Source organism: Mobula hypostoma, chromosome 6 (genome assembly GCF_963921235.1).
Source record: "Mobula hypostoma chromosome 6, sMobHyp1.1, whole genome shotgun sequence".
In the NCBI taxonomy this organism is placed as follows: domain Eukaryota; kingdom Metazoa; phylum Chordata; class Chondrichthyes; order Myliobatiformes; family Myliobatidae; genus Mobula; species Mobula hypostoma.
The window spans coordinates 50,314,886-50,334,605 of NC_086102.1; the positions used below are offsets into that span (position 1 = coordinate 50,314,886).

A 19,720-nucleotide genomic window follows, 5' to 3' on the forward strand; every position below is an offset into this window, starting at 1 on the left:
ACATGCTTCAAAGAAAATGGATACAATCTGCATTTTAAACATCTGCCGGACGATACTCAGGATGTTCTACGAGTCTGTGGTGGCCAGTGCGATCATGTTTGCTGTTGTGTGCTGGGGCAGCAGGCTGAGGGTAGCAGACACAAACAGAATCAACAAACTCATTCGTAAGGCCAGTGATGTTGTGGGGATGGAACTGGACTCTCTCACGGTGGTGTCTGAAAAGAGGATGCTGTCTAAGTTGCATGCCATATTGGTCAATGTCTCCCATCCACTACAAAATGTACTGGGTGGGCACAGGAGTACATTCAGCCAGAGACTCATTCCACCGAGATGCAACACAGAGCGTCATAGGAAGTCATTCCTGCCTGTGGCCATCAAACTTTACAACTCCTCCCTTGGAGGGTCAGACACCCTGAGCCAATAGGCTGGTCCTGGACTTATTTCATAATTTACTGGCATAATTTACATATTACTATTTAACTATTTATGGTTCTATTACTATTTATTATTTATGGTGCAACTGTAACGAAAACCAATTTCCCCCGGGATCAATAAAGTATGACTACGACTATGACTAAAAAAACTATGTATAACATAATCAGTTTATCAGGAGCCTCCTGTTTCTAAAATCAACTTAGTTCATTTTATCAACGTAACTTAAAACTGAAGGATTAATTAACATGATTGATAAAATATCTTAAGCATTTATCCAAAATATGATTTCTATATGAAAATATTTATTCCTTTAAAGAGAAGAAAATAGCTTCATACATATTGAACATTTTGTTGGCAGGCTTTATTCCAGAAGTTTAATTCTTAATGCTTACCCTTTACTTAACCACATAAATAGAGGCAGCACATGTAACAGCATCAAAAAATGAACACCTTAATTTACAATTAACAGAAATCTTCTCGGTCACAGAGTAGATAGATTATATAATAAATATGACCAAAAATATCATTAATCAAAGTTCAAAGTAGATTTTATTATCAAAGTACATATATGTCACAATATACAGCCCTGAGATTCATTTTCTTGTAGGCATACTCAAAAAACCTATAGAATAATAACTATACCAGGATGAATGAAAGACCGCCAACTAGGGCATTCATCCAGAGTGCAGAAGACAACAAACAGTGCAAATGCAAGTATAAATAAATATCAATAAATAACAAGAACATGAGATGAAGAGTCCTTGAAAGTGAGTTCATTGGATGTGGGAACATTTCAATGATGGGGCAAGTGAAGTTGAGTGCAGTTATCCCCTTTTGTTCAAGAGTCTGATTGTTGAAGGACAGTAGCTTTTTTTGACCTGGTGGTGTGAGGTCTGAGGCTTTTATACCTCTACCTGATGGCAGCAACGGGAAGAGAGCATGGCCTGCGTGGTGGCGAATCCTGATGATGGATGCTGCTTTCCTATGACAGCTTTTCATGTAGATGTGCTCAATAGTTGGGAGGGCTTTACCCATGTTGCACTGGGCTGAATCCACTACGTTTTGTAGGATTTTCCATTCAAGAGCATTGGTGTTCCCATACCAGTCTGTGATGCAACCAGTCAATATATTCTCCACCACACATCTATAGAAGTTTGTCAAAATTTTAGATGTCATGCTGAATCTTCACAAACTCCTAAGGAAGTACAGGTGCTACCATGCTTTTCTTCACAATTGCATTTATGTTGTGGGTCCAGGACAGGTCCTTTGAAATAGTAACACCCAGGAATTTAAAGTAACTAACCCCTTCTGCCTCTGATCCTCCAATGAGGACTGACTCATGGACCTCTGGTTTCCCTCTGCTGAAGTCTACAATCAATTTCTTGGTCTTGCTGATATTGAGTGAGAGGTTGTTGTTATGACACCACTCAGCCAGATTTTAGGACCGTGACAAGTCCTAGGAGAAGAAGTTGCAGTGGTGGAGGAGTACAGATACTTGGGTGTTCACCTTGACTGGAAAACCTACATCAAGGCTGTTGACAAGAAGGCAGACTTTATTTTGTAAGGAAGCTGAGATCCTTCAATGTGTGCAGCAGAATACTGGAGATCGTTTACCAGTCTGTTGTAGTGAATGCAGTCTTCTTTGCGGCTTTATGTTGAGGGAGCAGCATCGGCGCTGGTGATGCAAGAAGACTAAATAAACTAAATAAAAGACTAAAGGACTGGATCCATCCTTGGCAGCAACCCAGACTCTTTCGAGTTAGTGGTGGACAAGAGGTCACGAAACAAACTGTTATCCATTATAGACAATCTGGCAATCCTCATTGAACTACTGACTAAGCACAGGAGCACGTTTTCCAATAGACTCATTCAGCTTCGCTGTCACAAGGATCATTACAGAAAATCTTTCCTATCAAATGCAATAAGCATATACAACAGTTCATCTCCGTTCAACAGGAGAACAAAAATAGTACAATAGTCTCTGTTTTATTACTTCGTACATTATTATTGCACATTGGTGATTTATTATTGTATATATTATTATTCCACACTTTATTATCAGTTACATCTGCTAAGTGTGTTTTTAAATGCTTTTTAAACAATATTTTTATTAAATTTTACATATATTTCACATATACAAATAAACAATAATAATTAAACTAAATAGTGAAACATGTCCTCATGTTTTTCGTAGTCAAAGGAAAAGAAATACAACATTTCATATACTTCACATATTTAACAAAGAAATAAAATAAAAACACATCAGAAAAAAAACCATAGAAGCACTCAACAACACACAGCTATTTCAAAATGACTGTGCACCTTGACGTCCAAGAAACTCCAATAAAGATTTCTACACATTTTCAAATTCTCCTGTCCTCCCTCTGGTTATGTAAGTCAGTCTCTCCAATACAATACAAGATGCCATCTCCTTCACCCATACATGTATCAAAGGTATATTCATTTTTCTCCAAGATAAAGCTATCATTCTCCTGGCCCGCAGGAATCCAAAGTCATTAAAATTGACTGCTCTGAACGAACAGTAAAGTTCTTTAGATATATAACTAGTACACACATTTTTGCTTGGTGAGGCACCTTTACTCCAACAATCTCAAATATAGTCTGAACAACTGTTTTCCAGTTTTTTTTTGAAATTTTGGACAGTCCCTTACACAGTGAAACAGAGTACCCTTTTCTTCTAAACGTTTAACACAAGTGTCTGGGATGTCAGGGGACCAACGGTTCAGTTTGACCAGGGTAATATAAGTTCTCATTAACCATTTGTATTGTAATAGCTTAATTCTCGTGTTAATTGATTGTTTTTGGGCTTTTAAGCATGCCATTTCCCACTCAGTTTCTTGTATGTCCTCTTGAACATCCAGTCTCCATGCCTCTAGCCTGTCAATGGTGAACTCCTTATCATATGACATCAAAGCTGTATAGAATAAAGAAATCTGATTCCTCCCCTTTAGGTTTAGAAGTGTGAGATTTTCAAGATGTGATAGTGGTGGTTCAGATATTAAATGCTTATATTTTGTAAGTATGAAATGTTTCAGTTGCAGATATTTTTAAAAAGTGTTTTTTTTTAGGTATATGGTATGTCTGACACAATTGATCAAATGTAACAAGATTAGCATACATATAAAGGTCCTCTATTTTCTGCACACCTTTGTCTGCCCAGATTCTGAAACCACCATCTGCTCTTCCTGCCCTGAAGTATGTATTGTGCCATATTGGGGAGAAGCAGGGAATGGGAGGAGTATCTTTAATATGCTGTTGTGCTTTATACCAGATGTCAATTGTATTTCTGAGGAAAGGGTTCTCGGTTGTTTCTTTACAGATTTCTTGGGTCTGCAGAGTATAGATAGAGCTTTAATGGGAGGTTTAGTACTGATGCCTGTTCAATATTCACCCAAGCTGGAAGGGCCTCCATTGAGAAATAAAACATTGCAGAACGTAACTGAGCAGACCAATAATACCATTTCAGATTCGGGAGCCGTAGCCCTCCCCTTTCATAAGGCAGGTATAGCAGCCTAAGTCTCAGTCTAGATTTTTTATTAATCTAATGTTATGTAATGATCAGAATGGTTTTGTGCAAAAATGCCAAGGATTCCATAACATTAGAAGAGTTCTTAACATAATTCATGAAAAATTTGGTGCAAAAGATACAGCAGTATTATCACTGAATGCTTGGCAGGCCTTCGATAGAATAGAATGGCCGTATTTATTTAATGTATTGTCTAGATTTGGATTTGGAAAGAACTTCCTTAAATAGATTCAGATTTTATATACAAATCCAATAGCCAGTGTCTTAACAAATAGTATATTTTCTAAACCAGTCATTTTAGAGCCATCTACTCGCCAGGGATGTGGGATATAAGGATCTAATCTTCTTGCTAAGGCTTTACAAAGTATTTTTGTGTCCGATCCAATTAGACTTAGCGGTCTAAATGAGAAACATTCTGTAGGTGGTTTGTCTGGCTTCAAGATCAGCGTTATCATCACCAACCTTAAAGAGGGTGGGAGAGTTCCATTCCGATAACATTCGTCATACATGTTTAAGAGTGAGACTAGTAATTTTTCTTGAAATGTCTTGTAAAATTCAATTGGTAGGCTGTCAGGCCTTGGCACTTCACCACTGTTAATATTTTGGATAGCCTGTGATATCTCTTCAATTGTTATACCTCTATCTAACTCCTTTTTTGCATCTTCTGTCAGTGTCTGGAATTGAAACTGATCAAGAAATGTGTCCCACCTTCTGAGGCTTGGGGGCATTCTGATCTATATACATGTTCATAAAATTCTCTAGAACTGTTATTAATTTCTAATGGGTCTACTGTTAGGCTTGCTGAAGAGGTTATTCTACTGTTAATTGCTCTATCAGACCGTATTTTTAAAATTCTCCACACCAAGAGTTTTCCAGCTTTTTTTCCTTGATCATAATAAGATTGCTTTAGCCACATTAAACTTTTTGCAGCTTTATCAGCAGATAATTTATTATATTTGGCTCTCAAAAGTAGCAGATCTCTTTGTTTTGTTGGATCATCCCTTTCATTTAGTTCTATCTCTAAAGATTTAATTTGTTTTCCCAAAGTTTCCATCTCTATTTTTTTGTCGTTTGGCCTTGGAGCTTGTATAACTAATGATTTCTCCTCTAATATATGCCTTGAACGCCTCCCATCTTGTGCTGGCACTAGTTTGATCTGTATTTAACTCAAAATAACTACCTATTTTAGTTCCTACAAATTTAACAAAGTCTGGGTTTTGTAGCCATCTCACCTGAAATCGCCAGTTAGGGGGACTGTGAATAAATTTCTCTGCATGAATACTTAATGAAATAGCAGCATGGTTGCTTATTACTATGCTATCATACCAGCAACTTTTAATCTTTGATAAGAGCTCTCCTGAGACAAGAAAATAATCAATACGAGAATGAGATTTACATGAACTTGAATGACAAGAGTATTCTATTTTACCAAGGTTTTGTTCTCTCCATACTTCAACCAAATTTATATCCACAATGTACTGTTTTAGTAATTTTCTAGTTTGTACCTTATAGGTATCACAGCCCGTAGAGCAATTTTAAACGTTGCTGCTGTAACAAAAGAGCTTCCCACCTGGGATCAATAACGTACTTACTATCGTAATTATCCCATTGCACAAGGAGATATTGAGGCCAAAGTTTTGAAGCTTATTGATTAGTTTTGAGCGGATGATAGTATTAAATGCTGAGCTGTAGTCAATAAAGAGCATCCTGATGTATGCATCTTTGCTGTCCAGGATTGAGTGAAGAACCAATGTGATAGCATCTGCTGTTGACCTGTTGCTCCATTAGGTAAAGTGGTGTGAATCCTAGTCATCTCTCAGGCAGGAGCTGATATATTTCTTCACCAACTTCTCAAGACACTTCCTCATTGTTGATGCAAGTGCAATTGGGCAACATTTATTGAGGAAGGTGACTATAAACTTCTTGGGCTTGAAGCAGGTGGGTACCACACATTGCCAAAGTGAGAGGTTAAAGATCTCAGTGAACACACCAGCCAGTTGATGAGCACAGGTCTTCACTATATGGGCAGGTACCCCATTCAGACCGGATGCTTTTTGTGGACTCACTCTCCTGAAGCCTTCAGAGAATGAAATCACAGGATCACTGAGGGGATGTGGGAGTTGCCAATGGTTCCTCAATGTTCTGACTGTCAAAGAGAGCACAAAAGGCATTGAGCTTATCTGAAGTGAAGCCCTGCTGTCTCCCATGTAGCTTGATTTAACTTTATAGAAAGTGATAGCATTCAAACCCTGCCACAGCTGTCGAGCATTCCTCGTTGATTCGTTTGGTCTGGAATTTCCACTTCACACATGAGACGGCTTTCCAGAGATCATACTTGGACCTCCTGCAACTTTCTTGGTCTCCAGAGTTAAATGCCTCTGATCTGACCCTCAACAAATTTCAGATCTTATGGTTCATCCAGGGCTTCTGATTGGGGGAGACTCTGAATGATTTAATGGGGATACACTCGCCTACAGCTGTTTTAATAAAATCCGTTACAACCCAGGTCTAGATGAGTGCTTGAACACAGCTCAGTCCACTGAATCGAAGCAAACTCGTGACCACTCCCCTGCCTCCCATGACACTCTTTGTTCTCCTAATCCCTGCAGCATTGCATTTTGCCCTTTGCCTGTATGCAGGTAACAGAAGGACAACCAAGTGATCCAATTTACCAAAATGTGGCCTGGACAAGGAACGATAGGCATTCCTTATCTTAATTGAGAAAACATAACTGAAAATGAAAACAAAAAACAGTCTTTGCATTCTCATGGCATTACAAAAATATATTTTCAATATTCAAATGATGGTGTTATGATTCAAAATTAATCATACCATTTCTTTATATGACTGTCTCATGCCTGAAGGGAGTGGGACAAACAGCCCATGAGCAGGGTGGGTGGGATCCTTCATGATACTATTAGTCTTTTTTCTGACATCTTTCTGTACATACAGTATGCTTTTGATGGTGGGGCTGATGCACTAGGCAGTTTTGACTATCTGTTGTAGAGCCTTCCTGTCTGCTGCAGTGCAGTTTCCATTCTATGCAGTTATATTAGGATGCTCTCTGCAGAAGGTCATAAGTAATGATGTACACAGTCCAGTTCTCTTCAGCTTCCTCAGAAAGCAGAGTCACTGGTGAGCTTTCTTGATTGCGTGATGTATTCTGGGGCCATGAGAAGTTGTGCGAGATGTGCACGCCCAGGAATTTGAAACCGCTCACAGTTTCTACTGTTGTGCTGTCAATGTAAAGAGGGGTGTGACTGGTGTGAGCTCTCTGAAGTGGATAACTATCTCCTTTGTCTTGTTGACATTGAGGAAGAGGTTATTTGCCTGGCACCAGACCTCAGGCTCTTCCACTTCCTCTCTGTAGGCCATTTCATCATTGTTGGTGATGAGCCCCACCACTGTCCTGTCACCAGCTAATGTGATTACTCAGGTGTTTGGTCGTGCAGTCATGTATGAGAAAAGTGTGCAACAGTGGACTCATAATCTCCTATGTGACTGCAACTGCTGAATGGTAATTTATGCCTCCTTGTTCTTCTCATATTATCTGAAGACTGTGACATGACTGGTCTTACAATATCCTCCCCACAACTATGTGTTACTATCACGTACCTGAGGTTATCCATATAGTAGGCACTACTCAGCAGCAGCCAAAAAAATCGCAGGCAAAGCATATCAATAACACTGTTGTGAAGTCCTTTGGAAAGTTTTGCTGGTTAAAGCTACCAGATACTGTTTACATAAATGGTCAATCTTAATAATTTGGTTAGCAGTTAGTTAGCATGGTTAGTAATTTGGTAGATGACACCTAAATTTGTGGATATAATCCATGGTGAAGAATGTATTCTAAGATTACAACAGGACTGAGATCAACTCAGAAAGTGAGCAAAAGAATAACAGGTGATATTTAACTTGGATAAAACATGGCATGTCACATTTTAGGAAGTTAAACCAGGGCAGACTGGCACAGCAAATGGCAGGGCCCTGGAGAACATTGAGCAACAGAAAGACAGGGGGTACAAGTACACAGTTCTCTAAACACAGGTAGACATGGTAGTGAAGAAGGCGTTTGCTGCACCTGCCTTCATTGGTTATGACACGGAGTACAAGAATTGGGATGTCATGTTCCAGATGTGCCTTATGTTGGTGACACCACACTTGGAATACTGTGTGCATTCTGCTTGCCTACCTAATTGGAAGCATGATGTCCTTAAGCTGGGAGGTGTGGAGAAAATACTTACAAGGATGTTACTGGGACTGGAAGGTTTGTATTATAAAAAGAGACTGGATTAGCTGGGACTGGAACGTAGGAGAGAGAGGGGGAATCTCATAGAAGTATATAAAATCATGAGAGGCATAAATAAATAAAAATGTCACAGTATTTTTTCCAAGGTAAGGAAGTCCAAAACTAGGTAGCATAGGTTTAAGGTAAGAGAGGAAAGATTTAAAAGGGATCTGAGGGCAATTTTTCACACAGTGCTGGGTATATAGAACAAACTGTCAGAAGAAGTGGAAGAGGCAGGTACAATTACACCATTTAAAAGGCATTCAGTAGATACTTGGAAAGGAGAAAAGGTTTAGTGTAAAATGGGCCAAATGCAAGCAGTTCAATTTGGCTACTTAATTGGCCTGGATGAGTTGGGCCAAAGGGTGTGTTTCAGAGCTCTATAACTAAATGCCCCTTTACTGCTTGGCTAATGTTAATTGGTGGTTAAAAAGTGGCTAGCAGAGCTGCAGGACTCCCCTACTCTTTCTCCAACTGATGATTAAACACACCCAAGAATATAGTCGTGGTCTCTGTTTAACACTCCTGAAAAAAACCATCTCTTTGATTGGTCTGATTCCCTATGTTAAATGCAATTGCTATGCTTAAGAAGATCAAATGTTGAGACACTATTAAAAACTAAAGAACACAAATTAAGAAGAGAACAGAGACAGTAAGAACTAGTATATACTGTATGTGCATCACTTGTAAAAGCATTTTGTTCTGTTGTACCCATTTTAGCTTAAATCTACATATTATTTCAGGAATGTATCACACACAAGAAACTGCCACTGTAGCGTAGTGCTTAGCTTGACGCTTTTATAGCTCAGGGCATCGGAGTTCAGAGTTCAATTCCAGCGTCCTCTGTAAGAAGTTTGTATGTCCTTCCTGTTAGCATGTAGATTTCCTTCAGGTGCTCCAGTTTCCTCCCACAGTCCAAACGACATGCTGGCTAGTAGGCTAATAGGTAAATTGTCCTGTGGCTAGGCAAGGGTTAAATAGCTGGATTGCTGGCTGGTGTGGCTCATTGGACTGGAAGGGCCTGTTCTGTACTGTATTTCTAAATAAAATAAAAACATGAGGTAGCTTAAATATACCTCAGATCAATAATTTGAAGCAATCTTTAATAGAGTGAATGCTGCATTTCAAAAAGCTTATTATATTCATGTGAATTTGGAACAAGTTACAATAGGGAAATGCAGCCATTTTAAACCTATGTGAACTCTTTCTCAATAGTTGAAATTACAGAAAGCATACATAGAAGAACAAATGCAGGCCATCAAAGCTATGAGTTCAAGAGGCAACTAAAGCAAACAAATCAGCAAGCCTTTGGCCGGGGCAGAGATAGGCAATGTTACAGGGTTAAGGCATTGTGTGGATCTAGGGCTTAAGCTCTACTTGAAACACGACATTCTGCTTTATTTCAGCCTGACATAATATTGGACAGAATGATGGAAAGAGGCAAGGGAATAGAGATGATAGGGCTAAAAATGTTGGTTTTGCTGTTGAAGTAGTACTGGATAGAACAGGCAGGCACACGTGGGAGCTGATCCCATGTATATACATGAGATCATCAAAAGGGACTATGAAGACAAGAAAGTGGAGGAAGCCAGGAGCAGATAGTTTACACATTTTCAGAGATATAGGAAGAAGAGCCACTACTGGACAAGCATATTGCATTTAGGTAGCTAGTAGTGGAATTTATGAACCTGGACAAGAGTGGAATAAAGCAGTAAGCCATCAAATAAATGCTCAATAGTTTATGACTAAATAACTCACCTAAATCAGCATTACAGATTATGACAATGTGAGACTCTGGTTTAGGTGACTTGTCACTGTGAACGTCAGCAGCCAAAGGGATGGAATTTAATGGAGTTTGAGAGATAGCAATACAAAGTAATGGTATGACAATCAAGGATCATAAAGAGGAATGCAATTTGAATTGGAATATTATCACATGTACTGAGATACGGTGAGAAGTTTGAATTGGATACTGTTCATACAGATCAAATCGTTATACAATGCATTGAATTAGAAAAAGGTAAAACAATAACAGAATGCAGAACAAAGTGTAACAGCTGCAGAGAAAGTGCTGAGTAGGTAAACAATAAGGTGTAAGATCATAACAAGGTAGATTATGAGGTCAAGGGTCCATCTTGTTGCAGTAGGGAACCATTTAACGGTCCTATAACAGCAGGCTAGAAGCTTTCCTTGTGCTGGTGAAACTAGATATAGATCACTTACAGACATGGCCAGTTGGAGTTTAATTTAAGCATGTGTGAGGTGTTGTATTTTTGGAAGACGAATGAGTGTAAATAGTTGAAAGGAGACTCCCCTAATAGCATTGAGCTACAGAGAGATCATGGGGTCCAGGTCCATAGTTCACTGAACACGGCCACACAAGTGGATAAGGTGATGAAAAAGCATGTGGCACAATTACCTTCATTGGTAGGGCTGTTGAGTATAACAGGAATGAAGTCATGCCTATATAAAATTTTACTCAGATCTCACTTGGGGTATTGCACGCAGTTCTGTTCACCCCATTACAAGAAGGGTGTGGACAGAGTGCAGAAGAGGTTTACCAGAGTTCTTCATGGATTAAAGGTTATGAGCTATAAGGAAAGGTTGAAGGAACTTGGTTTGTTCTCCCTAGAGCATTGGAAACTAAGGGGAGACCTGATAGAGACTTGCAAAAATTATGAGAGGCATAGATAGAATCAAAGACAGTTAGAATCTTTACCCCAGGGTAGGAAATGGCAAATACTAGAGGACATGGTTCTAAGGTTAGAGGAACGAAGTTTACAGGTGACTTGAGGGCAAGTTTTTTTTGATGCAGAGTGGTAGGTGCTTGGAATAGGTTAGCAGAGGTAATAGTGGAATCATGCAGTTTAGTGGAGCTTAAGAGACTTTTAAGAAACACAAGGCTGAGAAGACAGACAGGCAGGAAAGAAATCAGACTTGGGTTATAGATGGCTTCCAGATAATTGTGAAGCAAGAGAAAATTTAGCCAAAGAAAACCAGGTACAGTAATATTCAACTTGATCAAATCAAATGTGGGGTTTAATTAGATAATGTGTCAGAGTCTGCAGTCCTTCTAATCTAAAGGAACCAGGAAATGGAGAATTGGTAGATTTAGATTACTAACTCCTAAGAATTTACTGAACAAAGCAAAAATTGAAATAGGGATGGAAATTAAATAATTAAGATATATTGATAGATATGATGATACAGCAGATAAAACATTCAGTACTGGACCGGTGTACATGGATTATATTAATCATTATTTTCTAAGACAACTTGAGTTAAGGGAATAAATAACAGACCTTGAAAAAGTACTGCATTATAGGATTACAAGTAGTTTAATCCAAGATGATTATAAACCAAAAGTAATACAATCTGCCAATTCTATCTCACCAGAATAAATTATTTAAGTTGCACAGTGATTTATTTTAAGAGCTGGAAATACTTGGGGAGTTGAAGAATGCAGAAGTATGATAAGCAGATAAAAATACTATTCATTTATATGTAATTTATGGGACTCCACATCTCAAAATGAGAAGGCCTTGGTATTAAATACTGCTGGGTAAAACTCAAATGGTGCACAAGGTGGTAAATTGGCAAGATTCATTAAGAAGTATCTCAGCCAAACTGAATTTCATCCATTTAAAACTACATGTTGTTAAATACTGATTCATCATTCATTTATTTGTAATGTCTTGGTTAAGATTTCTACTGCCCTGCTGTGAGGTATTTTTATTTTAGCAGTTTTTTGCAAAAGCACTGTGCCCTGTTAGTAAGAGTGTTTTGGCTTCGGCTAAAGAAAAGGAGCCAAGGAATGTTGTGTCAGCCAATTGGGGTTATCTTGGTACCTGTTGTAACTTTCTGTCCAGTGAGATGTCATGGAACATTCAAGAGGACTGGGTGGGATCAGATTTCTGAAGGACAGTAATCTGGTTTCGGGTCTTTTTGGGCGGGAGCTGCAGAGCGGGGCACAAAGGAAGATGCAGAATGCTGCTTGAAGGAAAGACCTCATTATAAGAAGTGCTTTGTGCAGAATAATGGTTTAAAGGAGGAAGTGTCAATATTCCTGAGTTAGCCAGTTTGTTCGAGATGGTCTTCAAGGGAAGTTCGAACTGTGACTGCTGTCTTTCAGACAGAAAGTGGCTTCAGCACCTGAGTAAAGCGATATACCTGACTACTCCAAAAATGAGCTCCAACATTTATGTGCACATTGGACTGGTTTAACTATAATGGACCCTTTTAATTCTTTTTTCCTTTTCCTGTTAACTGTTTGATAAAGTTGAAAAATTGGGAAATACACTCTTTATAATTTTATGCTGGTGTACTATCTGTCATTTCTTGGTGACTGATTATTTTGTGTGAGCAGTATTTACGCAGTATCCACCACAATCAATATTCCTGGTTGATGGAATCCAAATCATACTGACCCTAGACATATATTGCTTATGAAAGGTGGCTTTCTCACTGCTAAGTAATGTGGCTGTTAGCAGAGTTAGCTAATGAGCCAAGTTTGTATTCGAGCCTAGTGAGAGGGTTACATATTGATTTCCACTGTAACATTTATTTGATTACAACTTTGACTATTCTTATTGTTTTAAAATTAATATTTTGGACAAGCATTAACTCTTTTCCAAAGTATTTTGTTATCCAAAGGATAATATTCTGACCTAGTGGAGAAACTTTCAATTGTAAAGGGAGAATGCAAGAAGTTTCATAAGTGAAAGTTACCTGACAAAGGCAAAGTTCACTTACATGTAAGTGTACTGTATATCAACAAGGAATATGTGGAGGATGGATGGATTTTAAAAGTAGACTTACAAAATTGAAGAGATGCAAAGAAAATTTTTTTAAAAAGGAGTTGGTATTGGACATTTTAACAACCAGCTGGAGAAAGACGCTGAACTAGCGTAACCACATTTGTAACATTCTGAAGCAAAGACAGTAATCCAGTAATTGCTTGAGGCATATCTGTTATGCTTTGTAACTCCAAAACATAAAACGAATGAAAGAAAAACACAGAGCTATGTATACGCGTCTATTTCATTCGTACTTTAGCATATATGACACGGTGGTGTAGTGATGTATACCATACACATATTTTTACGTGTAACCCCTAATGACTAATTTAAACAAAGAATGCTTAATCAAATAATATATTTGTTATGACACGCATCAAACACGACAGCTTCTGGGGTTTAGACACTCTAACTCTCCAGAATATGGATAGCTGGCGTGGCCCCTTTAAGGATTCAGGACTGTCCTGCTAATAGGCAGCCATGTTTTGTACTTTGTTCTTGTTTCAGTCTTGCGTCGTGTCTCGATTGATCTCAGATACTCCAGCACTGGTATCCTAACCATCCTCGCCTAGGTCTTTCATCACAGTACAACTGAGCCAACATGGACCCAGTGGGGTATCAGAGTCTCTCATCCGCTGTAGCCAGTCACAGCAAGAGGTTCTAGACAGAGCCTGGAGATACACGACCTCCAGGTCGCCGTGTGCCAACTTTCACAAGGAGCAAGTCAGAGTTGCTCAGGTAAGACTGTCGGTCACTCTGCAGAGCCAGTACATCTTCTGACCCTGGGTTCTTGCCACGGCTTCTTCATTGGTGCTCGAACTACAGCCACCCCGATTCTCTTCAGGGCACGGAAGGGTGACCTTAATTATCTCTCTCCTGACTGGGGAAGCCCTGGCCTGGGCCATCGCACATTGGGAATGATGGTCGGAGATTTGCTCGGATTCAGAGGAAATTATGGCCGCCATGAAGAGGGTGTTCCATTATTCTGCCAGTGCAAGCCGAGCCTCGGACCCTCTGATGCAGGTGCATCAGGGCGGATGGTCAGCAGCCGACTACGGTATTGAGTTTTGGACAGTGGCCTGAGAGAGTGACTGGAATGTGGCAGCCATGACCACTTTATACTGCCACAAACTCAAAGACAAACTAAAGGATGCCCTCACCTTGGGAAAGCCAGCAGAGGACCTAGAGGTTCTGACTGATCAGTCCATTTGCCTTGATAATTGTCTGGCAAGTGGGACTATTTCAAGAGGTTAAAGAGGGCTAGCCCAGCCCTGGCCTGAATACATTGCAGTTCCACTCTCTGATCTCAGACAATTACCTACTCAGGACTCTGTTGAGCCCGTGCAAATGGGTTACACAAGGCTCTCTACCGATGAAGGGTCCCACTGTCAGAGTCAAAGTTGCTGCACTTACTGTGGGAAGGCAGGCCACCTGCAGTCTGATTGCCCCAGGCTGCAGCCATCAGAAAACTGCTAAGACAGTCCAGTGTCGGGAGGACTGTGATGGTAGCAGCTACCACTCCCAACCCGACAGATTCTGACATCACACCCGAAGGTGGGGATCTCCTGGGGAAAAAAAAACAGAAAGAGATGAATACCATTGTGGACTCTGGGGTTGCTGGTAATTTCCTGGACTTGGGAACTGCTCATCAGTTCAACATAATGCTGCAGAAGTTGATCCAGATCATGCCCGCAACTGTCCTGGACGGCCATCCACTAGGTTCCAGGCAGATCTTGCAGCAGACATTGCTTTTGTGAATGAGGATCCAGGATCATGTGGAGGACATTAGTTTCTTTATCATCGATTCACCTCTCACATCACTGATCCTTGGGCACCCTTGGCGGTCCCAGCATAACCTTCCTTCCACTTCATGGAAGGAAGGGAGAATCATTGCTTGGTCCAGTCATTGCAAGAGGGTATGTTTTTGGCGTAGGGTTTCAACCCCTAGATTCTCTCAAAACAAATGATCGACAAGGGGGCAGACTTTGGTTCAGGGTAACCTGGCCCCTTCTGAAGATCCAGTCCTGTCCTCAAGGGCAGACCAGCTGGCTCTGGCCAACAGAGCTGTGTGAGTCTCAACCCTGTCTAGTGGGGGGGGGGCGTGCTAGAACTAGAGGGAGGGGATCTCTAGTTCAGGAACAACCCAAGGACGCACCCAAACAGTCTGGAACTCTAGCAGCTAAGCTGAAGGGATCCAGCTGCCAGGTCCCAACTAAGGCAAAGTCGCCTAAATGCAGACCCTTGAAGCTTAGTTGGTGGAGCACTGTTTCAACAAAAGAGTCTAGTGAACCTGTGGAGGAGACTCTGAAGTTGGTTGAATCTACCCTGCTACCCAAGGAACATCAGGAGTCATCCCCGACGTAGGGTTTGGAGGTAATTGCAACACCCAAACCATTCAAAATCCCTTCTACCTACAGGACTTTCGAAGAGGCCTTCAGCAAGGGAAAGGCCTCAACTCTTCCGATGTACTAACCTTAAGACTTCTATAGATCTTCTGCCTGGTACCTGTCCACTGTGTGGTCAATTATAGGTGTTCTCTGGCTCAGAGAGAAGTGTAATGGGAAAGTATATAAAGGAGACTCTTGCCATGGAATTCATTCGGCCCTCCATCTCACCAGCCAGCGCAGCCTTTTTCTTTGTACAGAAAAAGGATGGGAGCCTGCAGCCATGCATTGATTATAGAGGGCTGAATCACTCAACGGCCAAAACTCATTATCCCCTTTCACTCATGAATACGTCTTCGAGATTCTCCAAAGGCCAGGGTATTCACAAGGCTCGACTTGTAGAATACATACAACTTGGTCCACATAATTGGATTCAGAATTGGCTTGCCTGTAGAAGGCAGAGGGTGGTGGTGGAGGGAGTACATTCAGATTGGAGGATTGTGACTAGTGGTGCCCCACAAGGATCTTTCTGGGACCTCTACTTTTCGTGATTTTTATTAACGACCTGGATGTGGGGGTAAAAGGGTGGGTTGGCAAGTTTGCAGACGACACAAAGGTTGGTGGTGTTGTAGATAGTGTAGAGGATTGTCAAAGATTGCGGAGAGACATTGATAGGATGCAGAAGTGGGCTGAGAAGTGGCAGATGGAGTTCAACCCGAAAAAGTGTGAGGTGGTACACTTTGGAAGGACAAACTCCAAGGCAGAGTACAAAGTAAATGGCAGGATACTTGGTAGTGTGGAGGAGCAGAGGAATCTCGGGGTTCATGTCCACAGATCCCTGAAAGTTGCCTCACAGGTGGATAGGGTAGTTAAGAAAGCTTATGGGGTGTTAGCTTTCATAAATCGAGGGATAGAGTTTAAGAGTCGCGATGTAATGATGCAGCTCTATAAAACTCTGGTTAGGCCACACTTGGAGTACTGTGTCCAGTTCTGGTCACCTCACTATAGGAAGGATGTGGTAGCATTGGAAAGGGTACAGAGGAGATTTACCAGGATGCTGCCTGATTTAGAAAGTATGCATTATGATCAGAGATTAAGGGAGCTAGGGCTTTACTCTTTGGAGAGAAGGAGGATGAGAGGAGACATGATAGAGGTGTACAAGATAATAAAAGGAATAGATAGAGTGGATAGCCAGCACCTCTTTCCCAGGGCACCACTGCACAATACAAGAGGACATGGCTTTAAGGTAAGGGGTGGGAAGTTCAAGGGGGATATTAGAGGAAGGTTTTTTACTCAGAGGGTGGTTGGTGCATGGAATGCACTGCCTGAGTCAGTGGTGGAGGCAGATACACTAGTGAAGTTTAAGAGACTACTAGACAGGTATATGGAGGAATCTAAGGTGGGGGCTTATATGGGAGGCAGAGTTTGAGGGTCGGCACAACACTGTGGGCTGAAGGGCCTGTACTGTGCTGTACTATTAAAAGAAAATAAAAAAGGGCCACAAGTGGAAAACTGCATTCAGCACAGTGACAGGGCACTATGAGTACCTGGTCATGCTCTTCAGCCTCACAAATGCTCGAGCAATTTTCCAGACCTTTATAAATGACGTGCTCCAGGATGTTCTCCACAATTATGCCTTTGTCTACCTGGATATTATCCTAATCTTCTTGAGGTCCAGGGAGGAGCATGTCGCTCAATTTGGGGGCATTTTAAAGAGGCTTCTAGATCATGGACTTTATGTCAAGCTGGAGAAGTCTGAATTTCATGTGGCCACCACTTCATTTTTTTGGCTTTTATCATCTCTAATGGCAGTTCCAGATGGACCCTACCAAAACTCGGGCAGTCAGAGATTGGTCACAACCATTCAACAATTCCTGGAATTTTCCAACTTTTACCAGAAGTTCATTAGGAACTCCAGCTCAGTGGCAGCTCTGCTGACAGCTCAAACGAAGAAATCCATAGGCCCATTTGTTTGGACACCCGACGCAGAGGCTGATTTCACAGAGCTCAAACAGCACTTCACAGCAGCTCCCACCCGGACCTTCCCTTCACCATGGAGGTGGACACTTTGGACATCGGAGTGGGTGCAGAGTTGTATCAATGAACAACTCTAGACAATAAACTGTACTCATGTGCATTCTTCTCCAGGTGGCTATCCCCGACAGAGACGAACTACCACATCTGTAACAGAGAACTGCTCACGATCACTGGCTCTGGAGGACCTACATCACAAGCTTGAGGGAGACTGAATTCCAGGCAGGCCAGGGGCTCTCTTTTCTTTAACAGCTTTAATTTCACCCTGACCTACCAACCAGAGTCTAAGAACCAGAAACCAGGTGCCTTGTCTTGTCAGTTCGACAAACCTGGAAGAGAGGAGCAGCCTGTCACCATTTTGCCCCAAACCAAGGTGATAGTGCCAATTAGTTGGGGAATCAACGCACTTGTTCGCAAGGCCCAGGCTCAAGGAGTGAATCCTAAGAACAGTCCTCCGGGTAGTCCGTACGTTCCAAGTTCCATCAGGTCACAGGTACTTCAAAGGGGATGCTCATCAAGAATGACCGCTCACCCAGGGATTGCCAAGACCCTCGAGTTCATCAAAAGAACATATTGATAACCTGGAATGGTGAGAGAGGTTTGACAATATGTCCAGGCACACTAGGTGTCCACCCGGAACCCCGCACCCCACACCCCGCACCCAAACTCAAGGGCTTCTCCACCCACTACCTGTTCCAGACAGACATCTCCAAACACATCTCCACGGACTTTGCCATGGGTCCCTTGCCTTCCAAGGGGAAGAGCGTCATCATGGTAATAGTTGATTGTTTTTCAAAGGCCTGCAAATTTATCGCCTTGGGCAAGCTACCATCTGCGCAGAGACGGACAAAATCTAACAGGTCTTCGGGATCCACGGATTTCCGACGGACATTGTGTTGGATCACGATCCTCAATTCACATCACATTTTTGGAGGGTGTTCTGTAAGCTGATTGGGGCAACAGTAAGTCTTTCCTCTGGATTTCACCCTCAGTCCAACGATTAGATGCAGCAGTGAACCAAGATTTGAAACAAACCCTTAGATACCTGGCCTCAAAAAGACCTAACGACTGGTGCAACCCTTTGATGTGGGCAGAGGTCGCCCACAACGCTGTACAGCATTCAGTGCACGGGATGTCCCTGTTCGAATGCCAATTCGGGAATTCTCTGCCAATCTTCCCTGAGCAGGAGGCCACGGCTGGGGTTCCTGCAACCGAAGATCTTGTCCAGCAACGCAAGGAGAAATGGACTGGGGCAAGGGAGATTTTGTTGTCCTCTACCAGGTAGGCTGAAATCAAGACTAACCGCAGGAGAAGGCAGGGACCCACTTTGCAGCCTAGGCAACTGGCCTGGCTGTCTAATCAAGATTTGCCTTTACAGGTGGAGTTTAGACAGCTGGCGCCCAAGTTCATTGGACCCTTCAAGGTTCTCAGGAAAGTAAACCCGGTGGCTTATACCTTGTACCTCCCCAAGACCCTCAAAGATCAATTCCACTTTCAACATCTCCAAATTGAAACCTGTTAACTCCAGACCTTTGGCCCCCACCACCATCAGTCCTGCCACCTGCCAGGTTTGTCGATGGTAAACAGGTCTTCATCATTAGAAGAATTCTGGATTCATGAACTGTTTGGGGTGTTCGGCAGTACCTCGTGGACTGTAAGGATTTGGAAACTGGGGAACATGCTGGGTTCCTGAAAAGGAATCTTGGATCTGGCTCTCATCCATGTCTACCATCACCGTCTCTCCCTGCAGCCAGGATCATCAGGGGTCAGCCGTAGGGGAGAGGGTCCCTTTACGATACGCACCCAACCGCGCCAGCTTCTGAGGTTTAGACACTCTGAATCACTGGAATACGGACATCTGGCATGGCCCCTTCAGGATTCAGGACCATCTCGCTAATTGGCACCTATGTTTTGGTGCCAGGGTTTGAATACCTAAGGAGCACCTGAATGGAGGTTCAGTGCTCAATTGATAACTCTACTTGGTTTGCTGTCTACCATCTAGTTTTGTACTCCTTCCGTTTCAGCCTTGCATTGTAGCTCGACTCCAGTCTCAGATACTCCACACTTCGGTCCCATCTTCACCTAGTTCTCTCATCACAATATTTACAATACAACTCAAATATTACAGATATTAAGTACAAAACAGTATCCACCCCATCATTTACTTGATGAGCACACACCTTACTTAGCCAGACAAAAAGAATTATTAAGTAATACATTTCAAGTGTCACATGAA

At 41.7% G+C, this 19,720-nt stretch overlaps 1 protein-coding gene across 4 annotated transcripts in view; it reads right to left on the reverse strand.

Moving 5' to 3' along the window:
* Window positions 1-19,720, reverse strand: part of si:dkey-100n23.5 — a 181,738-nt gene that overhangs the window by 69,518 nt on the left and 92,500 nt on the right. The window lies entirely within an intron of this gene.